At 36.9% G+C, this 8,946-nt stretch overlaps 1 long non-coding RNA gene across 1 annotated transcript; it reads left to right on the top strand.

The window, feature by feature from the left end:
- Positions 1-3,400: 3,400 nt before the first annotated feature.
- On the top strand, positions 3,401-7,785 carry LOC136855173 (uncharacterized). Its single transcript, XR_010857941.1, has 3 exons — positions 3,401-3,554; positions 4,440-4,530; positions 7,460-7,785. It is a non-coding gene; the product is annotated as an uncharacterized lncRNA (long non-coding RNA).
- The last annotated feature ends 1,161 nt before the right edge of the window (positions 7,786-8,946 follow it).

Below are 8,946 nucleotides of genomic sequence, written 5' to 3'. Positions count from 1 at the left end.
CGTTCATACGCTTCCGTTTCACGATTAAAGATCGTTGAGCACGCATTACGTACACCTTCAAAAGGGTGTTAATTCTGTCCTCGTTACATATATATACACATTCCCCTCTTTTCAATTTCCTCAATCCTCAGTCAGTTAAAAAGTTTCTCCTCCGCACCAAACCGGTTTAAAAAGTTCCCACAATCTCTCGAAAACCTCCCATGAGGGATAGTAAGGCGTCATTCATTTGGACGAAAAATATTATTATTTGCGGCTGCTTTGTTTTCATTTGTGCCCAAAATTATGTTCCATTCTGACACTCATTATCTCATTGGGAGAAAGACATGTCTTGATCCCCGACGTAGACCTCCAGGGGCTTTCAGATTTTTCTTTCCTGTTTGAAAATATTTATTACTTATATAGTTGTATACCTGAAATAATATTCTTCACCATAAGACATATGGAATCCCAAGTTACATTGTACCAACTAAACATAGGAATTAAGTGATACCTGCAGGTGCTCTTCGTATTGGTTGGGGAGGTGGCCGGAAATAGTCACAGGAAAAAAATTCATAGAAAAAAGTCAATTTTGGCTAGGAAAAAAGTCACATTAATTTATGGTGGCAATTAAAGCAATTAAATAAAACAGAAAATGTTTTAGATCTTTCCTAGATAGTGACCCCAAGGGTTTTCGAGGGTCGGTATCAAGGATTAATAGTTCTTGGGGTCATTATCTTTACGAAATTTACAGTCTTTTGTTTGTTTTTATGGTAATCCCGAACGGGCTTGTACCAAACACGCCGCAAAAGTGGAGGATAATTACCGGGTTAAGACCCTTTTAGGGGGAGGTCACTATCTAGGAAGATTAATGAGACTTTTTTTTCCTGTGACTTTTTTTTACCTGGATTCCCCCCCTTAGGCATAATTGTTATGTCCACACTTACTGCACTTGTGGGTGAATTGAATTGTTGTCTTGTTGGGCAGTAGCAAATGAGTGGTAGCCAGGCCCATGCACGATTAAAAAAAAAAAAAGCCTCGTGCACGGTGTTAATCGTTGATACGTAAATCATCACGAACAGAGCGCATAAAATTTTAGCCCATGTAAACAACGTTGTAGAAAACAAGCATTGGGAAGTCTTCTGAATATATCAACCGCCACGGTAGTTGGCGGTTAGCAAAGCCAAGCCACCAGGAATACACTGAAGTACCAACTTTGGCCCTCTATAACTCTGGAAATATTCAACCGACCGGGATGAAACTCGGCTTCAGAGGCTTCCCACTAAAGTCTCTAATCGTGCCAGGTTTCATGAAATCCGTTCAGCCTTTCCGGAGATCCAGATATCGACTTTTAGCATTCAGGGCAACAGATACAACCATAATACTTTTTCTGAAAGCTCGTATTGTAGAGGGGTGCCTTTTGGGGTTTGTTTTTTGGAATAATGAAATTTGAAAGTTAAAGTAGGCCTATGCTGTTCAAATGAGCCACCAAAATTCAAATCTCCTGATGCTCAGCTATGGACCGCTCACATAATTAGAAGAGACGCCGTTTTCTTAATGTGTAAATTCGTCTGTTATCTTACGTAACAATTTTATTTTTCTTTTATCTAGATGAGAACCAAATGTCTCTTATTTCTCCTGTACTGTATTTCCAATTAGTACAATATTTTGGAAATCTAATGTAATTAACAAGTCGCTTTTCTTAACAATTTTTTTTTTTTCAACGAAGTCATTTTACTCTCGAGCTGGTGTCATGAATGATCATGCAGGAGCGAGCGGATGCGAGACTGACAGGCACACACACTGTTTTCGACAAATGTCAACTTATCCTCTTCAAAGGTTTGTTCAGTTAAGTTTTAAGTCTAATTTCATATATTTCTCAAAAATTTTTAATGAAAATTTTTAGTTTTCTGTACAAGGAAACTATTGAGATGGCTTTGTCTGTCCGTCCGCACTTTTTCTGCCCCCACTTTTTCTGTCTGCCCTCACATATTAAAAACTACCGAGGCTAGAGGGCTGCAAATTGTTATGTTAATCATCCACCCTCCAATCATCAAACATACCAAATTGAAGCCCTCAAGCCTCAGTAGTTTTTATTTTTATTTAAGGTTAAAATTTAGCCATAATCGTGCTTCTGGCAACGATATAGATAGACCACCACCGGGTCAAGGTTAAAGTTTCATGGTCCGTGGCTCATACAACAATAGTACCGAGGCCACCGAAAGATAGATCTGTTTTCGGTGGCCTTGATTATACGCTGTAGCGGCTGTACAGAAAACTCGATTGCACCGAAGAAACTTCGGCGCCTTTTTTACTTTTTTTTTGCTTTACAATGAATTTCGCGCAATGTGGCGTGAAAGAACCGCCTTCCTGGAGTAGCCAAACAATTTAGTATTCCCAAGTTGAGGCATCTAGTACCACTTGCGTCTATTATAATTGGTGTTTTTACATCTGTCTATGAATACAATTGTACATTCTTTATTGTGGTTCTTGGCGAGTGTAATAGTATTTGTACGTAATGCATTTTTATTGTAGACACCCCGTTATTAGGCCTATTGTAAAATATCATTGACATGCTTTGCACAGCTACGACAGGCCTCATTGCTTGGAAAGTTGGTTCCCCCCACCTTTCGATCTTGAAAGCATAGAGCGAAGTTTATTTTCTCAATTCCACTTCGATCTGAGGTCATCTATCGCTGCTATTGTGGTACTGTGTTCAATTTCCTTCTTTCTTTTCCTTATAGGTCAAAAACCCGAAGCTTTAAAAATGTATTGTAGTATTATCAAGTTTCTATGGCTCGATAATCGTAGGCCTATTTGCGTCCAGCATGCATTTTTTTATCCAATGATCTTTTAAATTATCTCTTATATAGCTTTGGAAGTACTTTTTTTTAACCAACTAAGAGCCAATTTAATGATAAAGCATTTGATCAAAGGAGGTAGTTCAGGATGCTAAGAAAAAAAACTCGATGACGTGTACGGAGCATAAAATGCAACCTTACGAAATGTCAAATGTGTTTTACTCTTTTTCATATTTTCGTGTATAGGTAAAACTTGGCCACCCACGTCTTTCGCTCAAGAAATCCAAATGATGACCCTAAGGAGGAGGGGATCACGTACCAGAACAGTAGCTAACATTACCGTATATAATAATAATTTTTTTTTTTCAGATGGGCTAACTACTGATACATAATTGGGGTAGTTCGCTAAAAAGATAGAGTGCCCGGCAACTCTCAATAATAATAATAATAATAATAATAATAATAATAAATTCTGTCGATTTTCTTATTATCGCCTCATAAACTTCTTCGGTGGCGAAAGGGCGACAAAGCGACGTCTCACAAACTGGCAGTTGCAGCGGTCGTTGGCTGTCATCCTCAAGAACAGCTTGTTTCGGTGTTGTAGAGTCCCCGGCTTGGTAAGACAGGTTTCGTTGATACTAACTCGACTTTCTGGTTCAGTTGCGTTTGTGATCTCGGCCGCGCTATACTGGACGATCGTTGGGTTCATTTGGTTACATGTTGTTTGGTTGTGCATATAGTCCTCTACAGGGATGATTCCCTCTTTGGCCGGCCTAGGTAAGTTTTCAAAATAAGGTTTTTCTTATATTTTATATTTGTGTTATAGTGTTTTCTCGTCAGTATCGTAGCCCCTGCAGAATAGGGGAGCCTTTAGTTCCTTTTTTTTTTTTTAATTTGCATTCTTCTTGTATGCTCTTCACATCAGGCGGTATTTTGTTGTATAGTCTTGGTGCGCAGTGTACAAATGCAGGTCTCTAGCCCGACTTAAAATTTGTTCTAGGTTTAAATAGCCTATATGCTTCATTTGCCTGTTTAAAATATTCATTTAAGGTCTAAAGAAGCTTGATCAGTTTCTCAGATACGTCGTGTTGTGAATAGACTGCAGAATTTTAGGCGTGCTTCAAGGTTTGTTGGGTTGGCGAGTGGATACTGTTGCCCGTTTTGCTTTTTGTATTTCTCAAATATTTGAATTGTGGTACTTGAGCTATGACACAGTTGCTGTATGAAAGTTTCCATTTGCGGGTTTTGTATCTTCAAATATTGGTGTTTTCGATTTTTTTTTTTTTTTTTTTTTAATTCCTACAGTAACTGTTCAAAATGTTTAGTATGTTAGGTGTTGTTTTAGATTGCCCTTCAACATAGTATTTAAGACTGTTTCGAAGCCCATTTATTACTAAGCTGAACTAGATGGAGGGGTAATTCTATGCACTTTAGTTTTATACTAGCATTCTTATGCAGTGCTACGGATGTTTTCATTTAAACTTTATGCTGCAATGGAGCAAGTGTTACAGTGCAATAGGGTTTAAAAGTTTCTTGAGGATTAGAGAGGCTTAACTTTACTACCATAGCCTTCTTGATATGATTCTAACCAATAGTCAGCCTTTGGTTCTTTCCACTTGCTAGAACATTTTGGGCTTTAAAATGTATATTTTCTTATTTCAGGTCAGGGTGTGTCATTACCATAAGCGCGCCACAATGAGTTATTGAATTGTCTTAGATGTGCTGATACCTTATGACTAAACAGGATTAATGGGTGAGTAAATATATATTTTTTTAATTGACTTGAGCAACCCCCCAACGTGATTTAGTTTTTTTTTTTCAGAATCAAAACTCTAAGTTTTCAGTTTAAGTTTAGACTTTGTTTTAATGCATTTGGTTTATTTTGTTCAGTTTCAGAACCTTAGTGTTGAGGATTTTTAAACTTATTTTTAAAATTGCAAAGGTTAAGAGTTAACTTTTCGAGCTTTGAACATTACAAGAGATTTTAGGATTTGTTTCAGCTTCAGAACTTTTTGTTTTAAAGTATTTAATTTTTATTGTTGATTATTAGTTTAGTTTTTTTTTTAATTTCTTATTAGTTTAGTCATATTTTAGCATCAAAATTTAGTTTTTTCATTTTAAAATTAGGTTTGTTAAATGTAATGGGGTTTGTTAGTGTGGGGGTTTGTTAGTGTGTGGGGTTTGTTAGTGTGTTTTGTTAGTTTGTGTGTGGGGTTTGTTAGTTTGTGTGGGGGTTTGTTAGTTTGTGTGTGGGTTTGTTAGTTTGTATGTGGGGGTTTGTTAGTTTGTGTGGGGTTTGTTAGTTTGTGTGGGGGGGTTTGTTAGTTTGTTTGGGGTTTGTTAGTTTGTGTGTGGGGTTTGTTAGTTTGTGTGGGGTTTGTTAGTTTGTGTGTGGGGTTTGTTAGTTTGTGTGTAGTTTGTTAGTTTGTGTGTGGGGTTTGTTAGTTTGTGTGGGGGTTTGTTAGTGTTGTGTGTGGGGTTTGTTAGTTTGTGTGTGTGGGGGTTTGTTAGTTTGTGTGTGTGGGGGTTTGTTAGTTTGTGTGTGTGGGGGGTTTGTTAGTTTGTGTGTGGGGTTGTTAGTTTGTGTGTGGAAGTTTGTTAGTTTGTGTGTGGGGGTTTGTTAGTTTGTGTGTGGGGGTTTTAGTTTATTGTGTGTGGGGGTTTGTTAGTTTAATGTGTGGAAGGTAATTTTTGAGAGTGCAGCGTAAATCTAGTATGTTTTTTTAGTTTGGTGGAATTAAACTTGTTTAAATTAAACTTTTGCCTTGTGGTTTGATCTTGTAATTTCAGCTAGCTTTGTTTTTTGGAATTATATAATGTGTGGAAGGTGTTTTTTGAAAGTTTGTAGAGTAAATCTAGTATTTTTTTCAGGTTAGATAAACTTGTTTAAGTTTATTTAAATTTTTGCCTTGTGGTTTGATCTTGTAATTTCAGCTAGCTTTGTTTTTTGGAATTGTAAAGTTTATTTAAGTCGCTATTTTGGAATTTTTAAGTTTTTGAACACTTAACAATTTTTAAATCTTAAGAGTAATTATTTCATCTTCAAAAGATAAGTTTTGCTTGTAAATTAAGTTTTGCTTGTAAATTAAGTTTTGCTTGTAAATTAAGTTTTGCTTGTAAATTAAGTTTTGCTTGTAAATTAAGTTTTGCTTGTAAATTAAGTTTTGCTTGTAAATTAAGTTTTGCTTGTAAGTTAAGTTTTGCTTGTAAATTAAGTTTTGCTTGTAAATTAAGTTTTGCTTGTAAATTAAGTTTTGCCGCTTGTAAATTAAGTTTTGCTTGTAAATTAAGTTTTGCTTGTAAATTAAGTTTTGCTTTTGCCCCCTTTTCTAGTCCACCTTTGCCGGGGTGGCGGTGCCACCTGCCAGGCAAAGGTGGACTTCAGATGTGCATGGTGACTTTGGTCAGTCACCATGCACAACAGGAAGTTCAAAACAAGCATGGTGACTTTGTCACCATGCTCAACAGGTATTTCAAACCAACAAACTTCTTACTTAGGTTAGAACTGCAAGGTTGATTGTTTTCGTGTAGTTAGGACTTAATGGGAAGTTAGATATGGAACTTGAAATAGAGAATAGGATAGAATAGGGTAAAGAACGTGCTTATTTTATAAAGATGTAGGGGTTAGGATAAAGGTAATAAACGCTCAAATCTCTCAAGGATGCTGGGAATAGACTGGGGTAAAAAAAAAGCGGCAGTCAGACCTAGGGAGACATTAGACAGTGCAAGTTATTAATAGCAGAGGGTATTAAAGTAATTGAGCCCTTTGTTGGTTATGAGATGTAAATTTGAATATACTAGTGCAGGTGAGACTAGGGTAGGGTAACTGTCTTTGACATAATTTTATAACTTAGAATTCCATTCCCACTAGTAAATAGGAACTAGACAGGTAATAGGTGGATCTTAACGATTTTCTGAGAGGCCTAGGTCTTGGTATTTTAAAGTGTTTTTAGTCACTGATGTCCTGGACTTGTCAGGTATTCTAATAGGCAGGTCAATAGTGGAAATTGCAATTCAAATGTGGGCAGTCTTGTTAACATCGTTCTGTTAACGCGCTCAACACCTCCACGCTCCCTCTCTTACTCTTCAAGCAAAGCTTTCATGTTAGGAAATCGACAGTACAGATTGCATTGCATATTTTCATTGACCCCTACCTTCATCCACCTTTCCTCCAGCGCCGAAGCTTGCCTCGGTAACCCCTTTCTAATTCTGAATTCCCCAACTTAATTTTTTGCCCCTTGGGGTTGTGCGCTTTCAATTCCCTTAAGACTGGATACTAAAGGACGAAAGTTGCCAGATAGTGTTTTCATTGCATTCATGGCACCTTTCATAGTTAAGTAGCACTAAAGTTAGATGCGGTTGTTTCAGTGTAAGATTGGTGCCCTATTAAATATATCTTAAAGGATGGCACTCCTGTCCCGTTATCTTATTGGAAGTTTGATGGAATAGTATTAATATATGGGATTGTTAATGTGAAAGTTGATGGCAGTTTGAAGTAACAATAATACTAATACATGAGGTTAATGGAAAGTTTACTCATACGATATAGTATTAATTAAATAACAACCTTAGAATAGCTGTTGGGACTAACTGAACAGGCAATTCACATTAAGAGGTTAGGTTATGTCATGGAAAATCTTAGTATATTCTAAAACCAAACAAACTACGTTTCTTATGCACAGGCTCTTGGTGTAGCTGCAGCAGACCGTAACATCGACACTAATACTAATGGAAAGCAACGCTTTTCGTTAAGATGGAATATCTGTGAGGATTCGAAGCGCTCCGAATTCGGTTACCCAGACAACTAGAACTCTCTTGTAGATGCTGTGCATATCCTGTAAGGAATCGAAGCGCTAAAATTGTTACCCAGACAACTAGAACTTGTAGATGCTGTGCGTTACCTACTATTCAATTTTTTACCTATTCAATTTTTTTAATAATCTGACTACTTTGGATATGTAATAGTATTTGTGCATGAAGACCAGCATAATATAAAAGTCTGTAAACCTTTGTCCATATCTTTAACCCCAAAATGTCATGTGACTGGTTTGACTTTGTAATACGCCTTGAAAGACAAAGAATGTCCTATATCAAAGGAATGGTAGTTAGTGATTGGTTGGTTAACAGAAGTTAAGATGGGGAAATTGATATGGGAAATTAAGTATCTGAAGAGATCTTAGTTTATTAACCTCGAATTTTGTTCACTTGCAATAGTCTATGCAGATTTATACTTTTATCCAGTATTGATATTGTATTTTGACCCCTCTGACTGGAATAATGAATCTATATTAAGATAGATCCTTATGAACTGCTGATCGTTTACGGCTGAGAACTTGTAAAGGTGACATGAGATACCACAAAGAAAATATTTTTATCTTACGGGGTTGAATCGAGTCCAAATTGCTATGTAAATGTCATTAGTTTGTAAAACAAGCCGGCTGCAAATTTTCAATAGTGATAGTGTAATTTGTCCTGAGAGTGGCTATTGCTTATGCCTATAAATTGTTGAAGTTACTGTGACTGTCGATGTTACAACACAGGCTTTAGCGTTGTATTTCTATGTATCGGGTAAGAGAGGATAGAAATGCCAGACTTATGCGTAATGCTTCAAGTAGTTGGTGGCCTTGTCTCTGGCTCTGAAGTTTTCGAATGTTAAAATTGCTCAAAGGATTTCGTGAGGAGGTGGGTTGTGCTTCTGGTCTTTAGTGTTGCCGATCTCTTGGTAATACTTGGTTTTAGAACAAAGTAAATTGGGGGTCCGCTTTAGAATTGAGAGCGCCAGGACAAAACGGAAGAAAATCTTTCTTCCTTTATCCTGGCTATGATCCGCAAACTTCAGATAGCTAAGGTTAGTCACATAATTCTGGCTTTACATCTGGCGGTTTTTGTTTGTGCACCGCCACGAAACCTCATCCTTCAATATATGTCATACAAAAAGAAAAGCGAGAAAATATACTCGAGTACCTTTTTCATCAGTTTGAGATATTTCCTTCCATAACCGAGTAATAACTAATGTTGATAGCTACTGTCAAGTATTAACCAGCTAACTACTGAGTTATCCGACAACCGATTACAGAATTATCAGCACGTGAAAACTTCTTAAAATATTCTGCATCTTTTTCCTTACCCTGATTCGCCCAAATGATTGGTGCCAGTTTGCAGGATTTTC

Source organism: Macrobrachium rosenbergii, chromosome 30, assembly GCF_040412425.1.
Source record: "Macrobrachium rosenbergii isolate ZJJX-2024 chromosome 30, ASM4041242v1, whole genome shotgun sequence".
Classification (NCBI taxonomy): Eukaryota; Metazoa; Arthropoda; class Malacostraca; order Decapoda; family Palaemonidae; genus Macrobrachium; species Macrobrachium rosenbergii.
This window is presented reverse-complemented; position numbering and strand designations above follow the sequence as displayed.